Consider the following 13,635-nt stretch of genomic DNA (forward strand, 5'->3'; position numbering starts at 1 on the left):
CAATAATAATTTTTGTGACCACCCAAGGGGAGCATGAAATACCCAAAGAGCTTTTTTCCACGTGACTCAGATCCCAGATTCGCAAGGCTTGCTACCAGGTGTGGCCAGATGCTAGAAAAACGAGCAGGACAAAATCACCAAAGTTGTGAAGAGTCTCCTAAACTCCTGAGATCTAAAGGGCCTGATCTGCAGGAGCCTGTATTTTGGAGGCCGGGGATCGCGTCCTTTGCCAGAGGGCTGTTTTTACAGCCTATCTGCAGATTTAGTATCCTGTGCTTGGGCATCCGAGTTTGATGCTTTTCGCAATTCATTTTTGAGGTGCAGTGGCCAAAAAAGATCATTTTGATTAATTGCTCTGAGCTCCTGAGTAACCGATGCAGTGCGTTTTGACAGTCAACTTCAGAACGATACGGGGATGTGTGCCGTGACGATGAAGCCAATGCGTTCTGCAACCGAGCATTGCGGTTCATTCAGGGCAATTTAATTTGTGGAGGAGTGTGTAGACGCTGCTCCTGTTCTCCTAATGAAAGCATTTGAGTAGTCTGTACATTTTGCATATATATACACACGTAGTCCTGGGTGTGTTTCTTTCTTTCTTTGCCTGGGGGCCTGAATCCTTTCTGATCCACACTGTGGTACAGCAGCACTAGTCCCAGTAAAGTGCAGGGAGTCCCACAGATGTAAACGGCACGGGAGCAGGATCAGAAATAAGCCACGGTACTTTATCAATCGTGTTGCAAACTCAACGTAGAAACAAGCCAAAAGGAGTAAATAATTCAAATCTGCTGTTTACGTAGCAAAAGATGAAGGAGATGCTTAATTAACTGCTGCTGTTTGAGAGAATAATTGGGAAGATCTCTGCTAAAGATGGATGTGGACTGAGGATTTTGGGTCTGGGTTTAGATCTGGGCTTTTAGAAATTACAAAACGTAGTGGTCTTTGCTTTGGGTGTTCTCAGTCACTCATGATTTTTTTAAATTCAGCACTGACTTACGTTCCAGTAAGAGTGACCAGATGTTTTGTCTTTCAGCGCTTTCTTTGTGCCGCATCCCCACAAACAACGGAAATAAAGCATCTGCCTTTTTTTTTTCTTTTTCCATAGACATTGACCTGGAAGTTCACCCATTTCAAAGCCTTTTGGGTACAAGTAGGAGAAAGAGAGAGTGAAAAAGAAAGCCTAGAAAAACACTCTGCAAACTACATGAACAAACCTACTTCTTTCCCCCAATTAAAACCAAAGCAAAAACAAAACCAAACCACCCAGGCCTTTCCATTCCTCTTTTATCGTATATTTTAAAACGCAGGCAGATGAAAGAGGAACTGAACAGTAACTGTATTCCTCATTATCTGACTATCCCTTGGGCTCAAGGGCCAGGTTTTGCTTTTAGCAGGAAGGTTGGCCAGGCTAAGCGTCTGCACGGAGGCTCAGGAGTAGCTTGTGAGTGCTCCCAGGGAGCTCAGTGCGCGTAGTTACTCAGTTACTCAGAGGCGTAAGTGTTTTCCAGACCAGGGGTTTGGACAGAGCTGCAGGAACATAATAAAATACGTGGCTGCAGCCCAAGCATGCTGATAACGTAACAGAAAGCTGCTATATGAATGCAGGCCCCGGCAGCAAGCACTAGAGGATTTCCGTGGGGTTTGGCTGGAGAGCCGGGCAGCAGTGGGAAAGCGAGAAAGGGAAAACCTCAGAGGTAAAAGCTGCAATGGAAGGGCAGCAGCTGAGTGCTGGGAGTGAGAAAACCGGTCCTATGAGCAGGACCCCAAAGTCTCCGTCGCAGTGGCATGGCTAGCTGATGGCAAACACGCTTGGGATAAGGCAGACACAGATTGACATATTTTTAATGAGTCCTGGCCTTACAAAAATATGCTGTCCGGCATACTCGGCATACCGGCCTAGAGAGATTTGGAATGTCCCTCTACAATTCCTGCTTTTGCTTGAAGCGGTTTGGCTTCAGCATCGCGAGTTGTGCCACCAGCTTGGGCACAGATGGCTCGTTGGCCTCTGTCTGCAGAGCTGCGTTGACTGGTCTGGCTGCCCCCAGCCAGGGTAGATGAAGATAGCACTAAGAGGTGATGGGTGTGTACCTTAGAGCACCTCATATTGCAGGTGATCCCAGAGAGGACAGGAGGTGGGAAACAGCGGAACTTGCTTTGGTTGTAACTCTAAACAAAACACTGGTGATTATTTTTCTGCATGGGCGCTGTGGATGTCGAGCTGCTCCAGACCCAGGGACCTTGGTGGACAAGAGGTAACGGGCACAAACTCAAATATAGGAAGTTCCATCTAAACACGAGGAGGAACTTCTTTCCTTTGAGGGTGGCAGAGCCCTGGCCCAGGCTGCCCAGAGAGGTGGTGGAGTCTCCGTCTCTGGAGACATTCCAAACCCGCCTGGAGGCGTTCCTGTGCCACCTGCTCTGGGTGACCCTGCTCTGACAGGGGGTTGGACTGGATGATCTCCAGAGGGTCCTTCCAACCCCTGCCATTCTGTGAGTCTATGATGCTGGAGGGACTGGCAGTGGTGGGAGCGGAGGACCAGCGCCAGCTCTTCCATCAGGTGCTGTGACTGGGAAAGAGAAGCCTGTCTGCCCACGTGAGTGCTGGGGAACAGAGGCATTGCTGCCTGTCCTGTGTGTTCAAAAGGGAGATGAGCCCTGTGGAGAACCTTTTGGGGCAAAACTGCCCGCACAGGCTGGTGAGTCAGCTCTCCCCTGTGAGCAGAGCCCTTCTCCTTACGCAGCTGGAGGTTGAGAGATCCCTCTGGGCAGAGCATCGGAATAACCCTGCCTCCTGAGACAAAGCCTTTCTGGGGGTCTCTGCCCCCATGTCCCTCCCAATGGCTCCTCTGGGAGCACTAAGGGCATGGGGTCTGACTGCTGCGGGCCGGGTGGCCGTGAGGTGGCCGGAGTTGGGGCAAGCCGGTGTGGCTGCTCACACAGCTTTCCTGGCAACCTGCCCCACGCCGCCTTCAGCTCGGGTGTGAGGAGGGTGGCCACTGATTCCCTGCGGCCCGGGCCGCTGAGGTGACATGGTTGCGCGGGGCGAAGGCGCGAGGTGCTTGCCCTCCCCCAGCCGCCTCCCGCCCCGCTCGTGAGCTTTGCGCCCCGGCGGCAGGATGGGGACAGCTGCTTTCACAACCTGGACGTGTTGTCACTCGCATCCAGACATTTCCTGTTATCTAACCTCAGCCTTATCTTCCTCATTCGCAGCTTCCTCTCGAAGGAGGAGCGGCCCCTTCAAAAACGAGCTGTGTGCCTGGGCTGTGCCCCCACTGTGCTCCTCCTGTGCGGCCCCACGCCATGCCGGCCCCGCGCCATGCCGGCCCTGCCCGCCTTGGGCCAGGCTGGCTCAGCACGGTAGGTGCCAGCTCCCCGTCCTGCCTGGTGGAAGGGGTGGTTGGGGACAAGGGAGGATCAGACCCTTGGGGGTGACCTCCTGTTTCTCCTCCAGGAGGTCCCAGAGGACCACAGGGGTTGGGACACCGAGACCCGCGGGGTGTCGGTGTTGCTGACATCGCAGAAAGCTGTCCTCCCACCCCACGTTACACCTCCAGATTTGGGGGGACGGAAGACAGCTCAGGTTTGAACTGCCTCCCCTCGGCTTCGGGAGCAGGTCTGCCTGAGCCAGAAGAGCTTTTTGGTTCCTCCCTTCACAGGGAAGGTGGTGGTGTTGGGCTGGGTGTACTTTGGTGAGGGTAGGTGAGGGGATGCGATCGCCGCCGGTCCCAGCCAGGGACCGTGATTCATTGATGAGGTTGGATTACAATTAATAGCAATAGCGATGCGTACGTAGCCCTGTTTGGTACCGGGATGCACGTGAGCGTGCTCCCCCCCCAGCTCGCACGCACGCACACGCTACAGAGGAGCTGCTGGCAGTAGGGAGATTTTGATCTGAATTAGTCATAGATGAGACAGCGCGCAAAGAGCAGGGGAAGTTGCGGGATGGAGGAGGGTTTTACTGAGGAGAGACGGTGTCCCAGCTGGGTGCGAGCGTGCTCTTCAGCTCCTTTTCTCGCTGTCCCGATGGCTTCAGGATGGCGGACAAAGGTTTACTGTGCACTTCTTCCCTCCCTTGGGGCTTGGTGTGCAAACAGGAGCTGGGACAGAGTCCGGCGTGCTGTGGGAAGGGGCCGGGGGCTCAGGTGAGTGTGGGGGCTGTGGGACGGCGTGTGGCCGGTGGCCTCCAGGGACCTGGGGGTTTATCGGAGCCTTCCCGGGTGCTTTTGGGTGAGCCATGGGTGCCAGTTGCAGTGTTTCTGGTTCCCAGCCTCGCGAGCCATCAACGAAACCCACAACCTCCTCGCAGGAGTGTTTTCCGGCTGTCGGAACGGCGCTTTGCCTTTCTTTCCCACACAGCCAGCTCAGGCCTGGGCTCTGCGTCTGGCTTTCGACGGTCCCCAGCCTCAGCGGTGGTTGGTCTGTCCCCCAGTGGGGCAGGTTTTTACCGCGAGTGGCTGCCTGCCAGCAGAGGGGACGGTTTGCTCCTGGGCGCTCCGGGGAAACCTCCCCTGGATTCAGTGTCTGAACACCCTGTGTCAGGAGGGGGTCAGGTCCGTGAGTGCCGGCTGGGTGCCTCCGGAGACCACGCGGAACAAGGGCACCTGCACGGCGTTGGCGTTTCTCCGTGGTTGGTGGTGCCCCCCCGGTAGCGATGCTGAGGGCGCGGGCGGCGGGTGTCAGGGTAGGAGGTATGAAACCATGTGGTTTCTCGGTAGAAGCAGGGCATGTTTCTCTACGGGGGAGAATACTGAATTACGGCTTTCACTTTTTGGAGCAAATTTGAAGAGGAAGTTGGTACTCGTAGGGCAGGATGGAGAAGAAGTTTATGGTGAAGCGGGGCTAGGCAGAGGGGATGTCCAGCTTGGGCTGAGGAAGGAGGGGTTGCTTTTAGTCTTATGACAAAAGCAAGGGAAAAAAAATCAGTGTATGCAGGGCTGCAGGGTTGATGGGGTGACAGGGTGGCACGGATGGCAGCAGTGGGAACACGTGGCTGGTTTTATGCTTCCCATTGTTGTCTGGGTCCTCACTGGAGCACTTTGTGCTCTCTCTCACCTAGGTCCTCTCCAAAGCTGGGACAACTGCCGCAGTTGCCGGATCACAGTTTGCAGGAGCTTTCCTTAGGACAGGGCGGCTGCTCACCACGTTGTCCTGTAAACTGCAGCCTAAAGACAGCTGGAAGCCCAGGGTAAGGAGGGCAGGGAAATACCAGTCACTCTAGAGCCGGAGGGAGAGGGCATCACCTCCTGCCTGACACCTTCTGCTTTTAGTGACGACGGGGACAAGGGTGTCACAATAGCTGGTTCCCTGTGCTGCTGCTGCCCTGCTCAGGCTGGGGGACGAGTGATTTGTGTGCCACCAAGACGGCTCCCTCTTTGCCCACGTGAGCCCTCTTGGAAAGCAGAGCGTGGCCTCGTCAGCAGCAATAGCATCCTTAGCTTGGAGCGGCTCCCTGCAGCAGAGCAGGCAGCCACGGAGCTGCTTTGGCACCTACCACCAGCTAAGGAGCAGGAGTTATTAATTAACTGGCTGCGCCATTTGGCCTCTTCCTCTGTTTTTGTATTGTTAACTGTCTCATCCAAGTCAGCAGATGTGCTACAGAGAACTCTGCTTGGGTACACAAGCCCGGCTTGCCTGCGATGAAGCAAGCCCTTTGGGCTGCAGCTCCAGGCTTTGCTGGAGCCTGCCTGATAGATGAGATCAGCCTTACTGAGCCAAATATTCCAACATTTGTCAGGCAAAGCTCCCAGCAGTGTCAGCTGCAGGGCTGGGAGAACAGGAAGGTATCCTATAAGGAGCAGGACGGCATCCAGTGGAAGTCTGCCACGAGCAAAGCTTCATTTGGGTTTGGCTTTTTTATAACGAAGGCTTCCAGCTCCTAGGAGAGTCACCCTGAGGTAACTGATGGGCAGCGGTTCAGCAGGCCCTCTTGCCCACAGATCCGTGGGGATTCTTGCTTTCAATCCAGGCTGTGATTTGGGTTTCACTAAGTGGAAAACAGAGGGGGCCTTGAATGCAGTTCAAATCCGGCATAATAAGGTCTTGAAATGGCTGCAGCCCGCGTCGTGGGGCACCGCTGCTCAGCGTGTGAAAACCACACAGCCACACTTTTATGCACACTGTTATTAGCTTTAGAGTCAAGTCTATACAATAATTTTACTTTTCACTTATTTTCATCACCGGTTGTGGGGCGATCTGACAGGCCTGTAAAAATACCTGGGCGACGACATGCAGCTTAGAGGGGGAAAGGCAAAGGTTTTTGTGACTTCGATAAGGGACTGAGTGAAGAATGCGGGAAGAAGAACTCGTTCTGTTTTCCCCTCAGAGGATGCAGTTGATTGCTCAGTCTGTTTTATAACACTGAGCTTTTACTTGGAAATACCCACTTCAGCTCGAAACCAGAAGCTCTGACAATGACAAATCCATTCAGATCAGATCCTATCGTGATGGGGTAGGGTAGCAAGCTCCATTCCCATCTGCTGATAGAATTATCTCCACTGCGTACCCTCCTCTTATCTGTCATTGACAGCAACATTTCAAGTGGCTGTTTTTCCCCTCCGAAAGCTGCAGTGGGGGATTATTTTAAGCTACAATTGCAGAAGCAGTGCTGTCTTGGTTTTTTGTTGGTTTATTACTTTTTTTTTCTCTGCCACTCAAGGCCAGATCTTCCACTGTTAAAAATCAGCATTGAATTTGAGGGGAGTCTTGTCACTGATACCTGCTGAAGATCACGCTCGGTCGTTCTTCGTGCAGCCTCCCCATCACACTTCGATGTGTCTGAGAGTCCTTTTGGGGACAACAGGTTCATTTTTCTTTTACCCCCGTGCTCTCATTAGTGTGTGGTGTCTAAATCTCACTGAAAATCGCTTTCAGGCAGAGAGCGCGCGTCCCTGCTTTATTAACATCAGCAACAACCGTGCAAACAATTCGGAGCTTGATAAAAAAACTTTTACTTTCCATGGTACAGCAGAGCTCGATGCGGAAGAAGAGTAATTTGACCAACCGCACTGACAGACAGACTTGAGGCAAGGACCCAGGTGTCTTTATGACTCGTCTGTTGCTAAAACCCATAGATCAGAGTATTTTGGATTAAGAAATGTTAACCCGGATCTTTGGCTACATTTAAACACGTGCACAAGGGTGACAAAATGCAGGGAAGGCTCCAGTTTCCGAAAATGGCTTGGCATCCCTCTCCTGCAGCCGGTGCCTGGCTGCTTTGTGCTGCAGAGAGCATCGCGGCAGTGGTGCAAGAGCTTGAGAGAAATAACACAAATCAGTTTTAATTGTGCTTAAACCAGCATGCCTTTTGCTAGGCTGATCTCAAATCAGTTTATTAACACTGTTTGCTAATGCTCGCAAAATACACATGCTTCTCTTATCCCTTGCAACATAATTCTTTTATCTGCCATGGCTGAAAATTCATTCTGAATTAGGAGCCAGAACAAAGAACTGGTCACTATCTACATCTCACCAAAGGCCTAATGCGGAGGGCAGGGGGAAGGTAAGAATTGCAAAGCCTTTGTAGTAACCCAGTCTAGAAACTGATTTTATCTTTAAAGCTGTAGCTGTTCCCATGCTGTTAAATCTTATTTCACTCTCTGCTGGTTTCAGAGCACGTGTAAAGAATATGTCTTTGATATTACCATTTTTTATCTTGTGCTTTCACATGAAAAAAACCTTGCCCTTTCCAGGTATATTTCGGTGTGTGGAATATTAGATCATCTGTATAAATTAGGGTCCCAGAAGTTAGAGATAGAAAAGGGTTAATAAATTGCCTGCTGGAGGATGCTTGTTAATATACCTCAGCTGAATTCTATTTTTGTGTCTTTAATGGTCTACCTTCCAAAATATAGTTAACGTATCCTTTTCAGTTTTTCATTTTGATACTAAAAATAGCGCAGCTGCTTTCTCAGAAACGGGTGCTGCCGGTCACGTGAAATTAAAATCAGGGGACGGGGAAGGAAGCTGAAAGCCCCGTGCTTACACCTCGGCTATGGCTGGGGCTGGCCTGCGGAGAATATGAATGACATTAAAACAGCATCATGCCGAATGGCTGCGGTTTAGGAGCCGTGATGAATTTTTCTGGGAGAGTTGCACGGTGTCAGAATTTCAAATCTGTTTTTAGACTTAAATGCTGAACGGTCAACATCTGAGAAGGACCCAGAGCACAGTAATACTTAGCAATATCTCCTCTTACGTTTTGTTATTTAATTTTAGGTGCGTTTCTGCATTTAATACACACACTTGTTAAAACAATAAGGGGACTAATGGCATTTTTTGGTCTTTGTGCAAAGGAATAGTGTGTGTGTGCGATATGTTCACCCTTAAAGGCCGGATTATGTCAGTGTATAGGGGTGGAAACCTCCATTTATTGCCGGAGAGGCTTTTTCTGCGTGCTGGAAATGAAGGAGAAGGGGGTTAGTTTGACAACAGAAGAGAAAGTTTCACTTCATTCCTGAAGTTCGTTGTTTGCCTGTGTGGCGGTCTGGTCTTCATGTAGCATCTGCTGGCAGGCAGAGATGGGGACTGGGGTTTGTGGGGACAAGAGGCTGCTCTGGCCGCTTTTTGTTGCAAAAAGAAACACAAACGGCACCGGCCTTTGGCACTGGGCTTCGGCAGCTGACTTTGCCTCCAACGGAGTCAACGATGAACGCTTACACGTATGCCCAGGGGCAGAGCTGTACCTCTTTTTTAGACAGGCTTGAAGAGGTGCCTCTTCCGATCTTAGGTCTAGGTAAAAAAAAAGAAATTATTTTAGCTATCAGTGGGAGAATAAGAGGTACAACCCTGAGCCTATTCCTGCCAATAGAAATTTTGTCTTTGGCATGCGTGGAGCCACCAACCAATGTTGAATACAGAGGCCCCATCCCATGTTCTTTGGGATCTGTCAGACTGGTTACAACTGAAATATTCACATATCTAGAGTTGGGCGCTTAAATGAAGTACCTTACGACACAAGGACACGCCGGCATGCGTGACCGCTTGAATGCCAAGTTACCACAGGGACCTAAAGAGAAGGAATTAAATGTGAGAAGCCCAAACAACTTGTTTAAATTTAGCAGGTTAAAAATGAAAGCTGTGAAAAGTCGGTTAGATTATCGTGCCCTCATCTCTGTCCAGTGCGAAATTGTTCCCCTGCAATAGGATCTCTGGGTCTGTGTCTAGTCTTTGTGTGTCTAGAGAGACATTGGTCTTCATGATGTTGTACCCAAACGGCATGGCTGAGTGTTTGCATGGACATTTTGTCAATATTTCAAGCTACCAATGTAGCCGTATATCTAAGGCAGAACGTTAGTCTGGAGCTCTCGGCATCATTTTCAGCTCCACGGAGCTTCAGCTTTTGCATTAAGTGGACATTCTTCCGCATAGTGGACATTTTCCTCAGCAGAAGGTGGCGTCTGCTTGTGTAGGTCTCTCTCACCCCAAGAAAAGCATTGCTGGGGGGAAATGCGGGAGGGATAATGATGATTTTTGCTAACTGGAAAAAGCCCCTGAAGTTAACAGCGGCTTCAGCCCTTCTTTTCCCTCTCCGTTTGCGCAGGATGGCGCTCCGGCGAAGACCTCTGCGACCCCCGCCCCCGGGAGGTGCAGTGCAGCACTGCGTGTATTTGACAAGCTGAGTCCGACACTCAGTGTGCAGAGTGTCAGTTTGTCAAATACCCCAAGTGAGGCATTTGCTGAGCAACGCGGCGGCACACCCAGGGCACCGGCTCCTTCCTGCCCCTACTCCGCTTCTCTCCGATAAACCCGGCGAGGTATTGAACCACCCATCCCATCGTTACTGAACGCTTGCCTCCCATCCTGTGCTGCCAGGTTTCTCTTCCACCCCGATTTCGGAGGCGCCCATCGGGGTATTCCTCCTAACGGCAAATCCGTACAGGAATGGTGCTGGTACAATTCCTCTGCGTTGCGAAGGCAGAGCATTGTGTCCTCCTTATTCCGTGCAGCCAAAGACAATGCTGTTCTTTTCCACAGCACTAACTAGCCGGCTGTTAACTAATAATCCTGCTCAATTAACAAGAACTCTGGCAGCTCTAATCACAACATCACGGGTAAGGGCAGCATTATCCATAATACCAAATCTTTTCTTTGAACATGTAAGAATCTTTTTTTATTTGGAGTACAAACAAATGACGCTGCTGATTAACTTCCCTCTAGCCCATTAGCCAGTGAAAAACGCATGTTTGCTCCATCTGTTTTTAAATTAGGCCATGGAGTCCGTCGCTTCTCCTTGAAGCCTTGTTGTTTGGAGGAGGCTCCTTGGTTTTGGATGGTTATTCCTAGTCAGCACTTGCAGCAAGGTTGCCTATTGCTTTCCTTGCATTTCTGCTGTCTAGCTAAAGTAATTCCCTCTAAATCATCCCACTTGAAGATCTACCGATTGGTAAGCGTCTTTAATAACTGACTTGCAGCGTATCAGATCTGCAGCCTGAGATATCTCAGGGTGAGGGGGATGACGGGAGGGGAGTGCACAGCCCAGTCTGACAAATCAAACTCTCTGAGAGCATTTAACAGTGAAAACTCAGAAACTAAGAAAAAAATCCCAAGACGCTACTGACTTGTTTTAGGACAGATTTAATATTGAAAACTCAGAAACTAAGAAAAAATCCCAAGCCCCTACCGACTTGTTTTAGGACAGTACCACCAGCAAATTTTGCAGTGTCTGAGAATATTGATAAACTTCAGTACTAAGCTTTCGGGTTTTTTTGTTGCAGCTATTTCTTGCTACATATTTTGAAGAAGTTGGAGTTTGTACAAAGCTGGGACAAATGAATGTGTGTCATTGCCTAAGCAAATTGTGTTCTGCTTTTCAAATAGGTCCTATCAGTAGGGCTTATTGTGCACTGCTGGACAAACATGGTCCTACTCCTCATGACTCACACTCCCGTGGTCTCTCTCAAGCACCTACTCATGACTCACAGGCATCACCCTGATCTTTATCACTGAGGTCAGCTTCAAAAGAGAACAAAGTCTATTATTTCAGGGTTTGTTTTGTCCCCAGCGGATCCCTAAGGTAGCAGGCAGGCAGCTGTGTCAACCCCAATCCTTTCTGCCATTGCAGACCTCAAGGTTTCAACAGACCTAAACTCATCTCCACCACAGCTAGCCAAGCGTTCGTTTATGCTCTTCGGCATTGTTTTCTCCCGCATTTCCAGTTTTTGCTTTCAGTAGTGTTTCCCCCTCTGCTTTTTAGATGACTCCCCCAGCCCCTAGTTCCTTCTAGATGGCTGGGAGGGGGGGGAAGGGGAAGAAAGTTAACCCCTTCCTCTCTTACAAGAGCAAATACCAAATTGGGGTGGGGCAAATTTCTGTGAGACTTCCTCTCCCTTCTCTCTGCTGAGAAGGGCAGGTTCAGAAGGGCTCTGAAGGCCAGCGCAAACCCAGCAAGCGTAAAAGCCAACAGGCCCTCTCCATCGTCCATCCACTTCAGTTGCTCGGAAGCAAGGGGAGCTGCAAATCTCATGACACTGCGCTGGCCACTAGAAATAGTGTGGTTTTTTGGAGGTGGTGTAGTTTCGGAGCGGAAGCTGAGGTTTCCCTTCTGTGCTGGAGCAGAGCTGGCGCTCAGCAGATGAGTCACGTCACTGGGTGAGTGACCAGCGCGAGGAAAGGAGAAGTTCTTTTGTTTGATGGTGATACAACACAGCAAAGCCCTCTGTGACTGTCAGAAGAAAAATGATGTTTCCAACAGGTTTTACTACCAAACATACCAAAAATATAAATAAAATAATACTCACACACTTGCTGCATCGGGAGAAACAACAACCTCGCAGTAGGGAGAAGCTTTTTGTGTTTCCACTGTTCCACTGCTTATGACCAAAGTTGTTTTGCTGCCCAAACTAGAGGCAGTGCCGACAAGAGGTACACCGTGTCTGCTCCAGCTGGAGTATCTGCTACCCCTGTCTTAACTCCTCTTGCCATCTTCTTCTGCAGCTTCTCCCAGGCTTCAGGTCTTCTGAGGAAGTTGCCCGGACCTTCTCAGAGCAGATCAGCGCTGGGAGGAATCAAAAGTTGGAAAAATCATGGTGTTACCCAGTCAATGAGGGAAGCTCCCTGGAGCTGGGAGCTTATAGTGGCAGAAAAGTTTTGCATAAAACACTAGGCTTATTGAACATTAATGAGGATGGCACTTGGAGGTGGGGTAAAAGAGAGCTGCATGTCCTGTGTTTTGGGCCTGGATCTGCTGAGATGAGGATGGGGAAGCTGAAAAGTTTTCAGTTCCCTTCCCACACAGCAGTGACCTCGCACCACACGCTTCTGCCCTGCATAAGCACGGCCGCAGCTCCCCATTCCCCTCATTTCTTTTGTTTGGCACCATCTCCAAGACTGCTGACACCAGCAGCTGCCTCCAGCTCCAGCCTGGTGTCTCCAAAGCCAGCTTCTGGGAGCGTATGTGCTGGTGACAGCAAACACACTGCTGGGTGGGGTGAAGAACCTCACCCCAGGTACAATGCACGAGAGCCCCTCACACACATTGCGAATGGTCCCTGCAATTCTTGCCCTTGGTCAGGGCACAGCTCTTCTCCTCTCCAGCTGGGACAGGGGACCTGGCAAGGTCTGAGACTTGACAGACCAGTGCTTGGAGCGGGGCCTGGCACTGCCATAGCTCCTGCAAGGACAGGTCCCTGCCTCCCCCGGGAAGCGCAGCTGCCTGACACTGCAACACAGCCGTCCCTGCCCATTGCGGTGGTTATGAAACGCCAATAATACAGGCGGGAGACTTTTCTCTCTGATCTCGCCTGATAACCACCTCATGTCCAGAAGACAGGCTGAAGGATTTGGGTCTCTTCGGTCTGGAAAAAAGATGACCGAGGTGGGGAAATCGTATCAATACTTATAAATACTTCAAGGGTGGGTGTCAGGAGGATGGGGCCAGGCTCTTTTCAGTGGTGCCCAGTGACAGGACAAGAGGTAACGGGCACAAACTTGACCATAGGAAGTTCCACCTAAACATGAGGAGGAACTTCTTTCCCCTGAGGGTGGCAGAGCCCTGGCCCAGGCTGCCCAGAGAGGTGGTGGAGTCTCCGTCTCTGGAGACGTTCCAAACCCGCCTGGAGGCGTTCCTGTGCCACCTGCTCTGGGTGACCCTGCTCTGGCCGGGGGTTGGACTAGATGATCTCCAGAGGTCCCTTCCAACCCCTGCCATTCTGTGATTCTGTGATTGTAATTTAGGGCACTAAATGTAGAAGTGAGGCTCTTCTTCCCAGCTCTCGGGCCATAAAAAGTTAGGTGAAGCTGCCATTAGGCTGCTGACCTGGGAAGGGAAGATCCATGGCAGCAAAGACAAAAGCCACGTGGGTCCGAGTCAGTGCCAAGAAAGAGGGCTAGTGTGACCCAGAGCTCATTTGCTTCCCCGTGCTCCCCCAGCTGCACTGACTGATTTAATAAAAGCCAATAACTCTCCCAACAAATTTGCTTTGCTAAAGCCAGGGGGCATCCCCCCCCCTCCCTGCCCCTGGTCTGCTCGCCAAGCCTGTAGGACAGAGGGACGCTGCCTGGAGGTCTGCGACAGACAGGGAGGGTAGAGCGCTGCAGCAGCACCCCAGCACCACCAGTACATGTAAGATGCAAACCATTAACAATGAGGAAGCAAACCAGGCTGTTGAGTAACAGAGGGTATTGCAGGAAACGCACTTTAGT

At 50.8% G+C, this 13,635-nt stretch overlaps 1 long non-coding RNA gene across 4 annotated transcripts; it reads left to right on the plus strand.

The window, feature by feature from the left end:
• Positions 1-3,259: 3,259 nt before the first annotated feature.
• On the plus strand, positions 3,260-13,468 carry LOC128914790 (uncharacterized). 4 transcript variants are annotated; one of them, XR_008468436.1, is made up of 4 exons: positions 3,260-3,354; positions 5,054-5,182; positions 6,653-6,796; positions 9,536-13,468. It is a non-coding gene; the product is annotated as an uncharacterized LOC128914790 (long non-coding RNA). The 4 variants fall into 4 exon arrangements; XR_008468433.1 differs by having other exon boundaries at positions 5,054-6,796; XR_008468434.1 differs by lacking the exon at positions 6,653-6,796.
• Positions 13,469-13,635: the final 167 nt, after the last annotated feature.

Source organism: Rissa tridactyla, chromosome 9 (genome assembly GCF_028500815.1).
Source record: "Rissa tridactyla isolate bRisTri1 chromosome 9, bRisTri1.patW.cur.20221130, whole genome shotgun sequence".
Classification (NCBI taxonomy): Eukaryota; Metazoa; Chordata; class Aves; order Charadriiformes; family Laridae; genus Rissa; species Rissa tridactyla.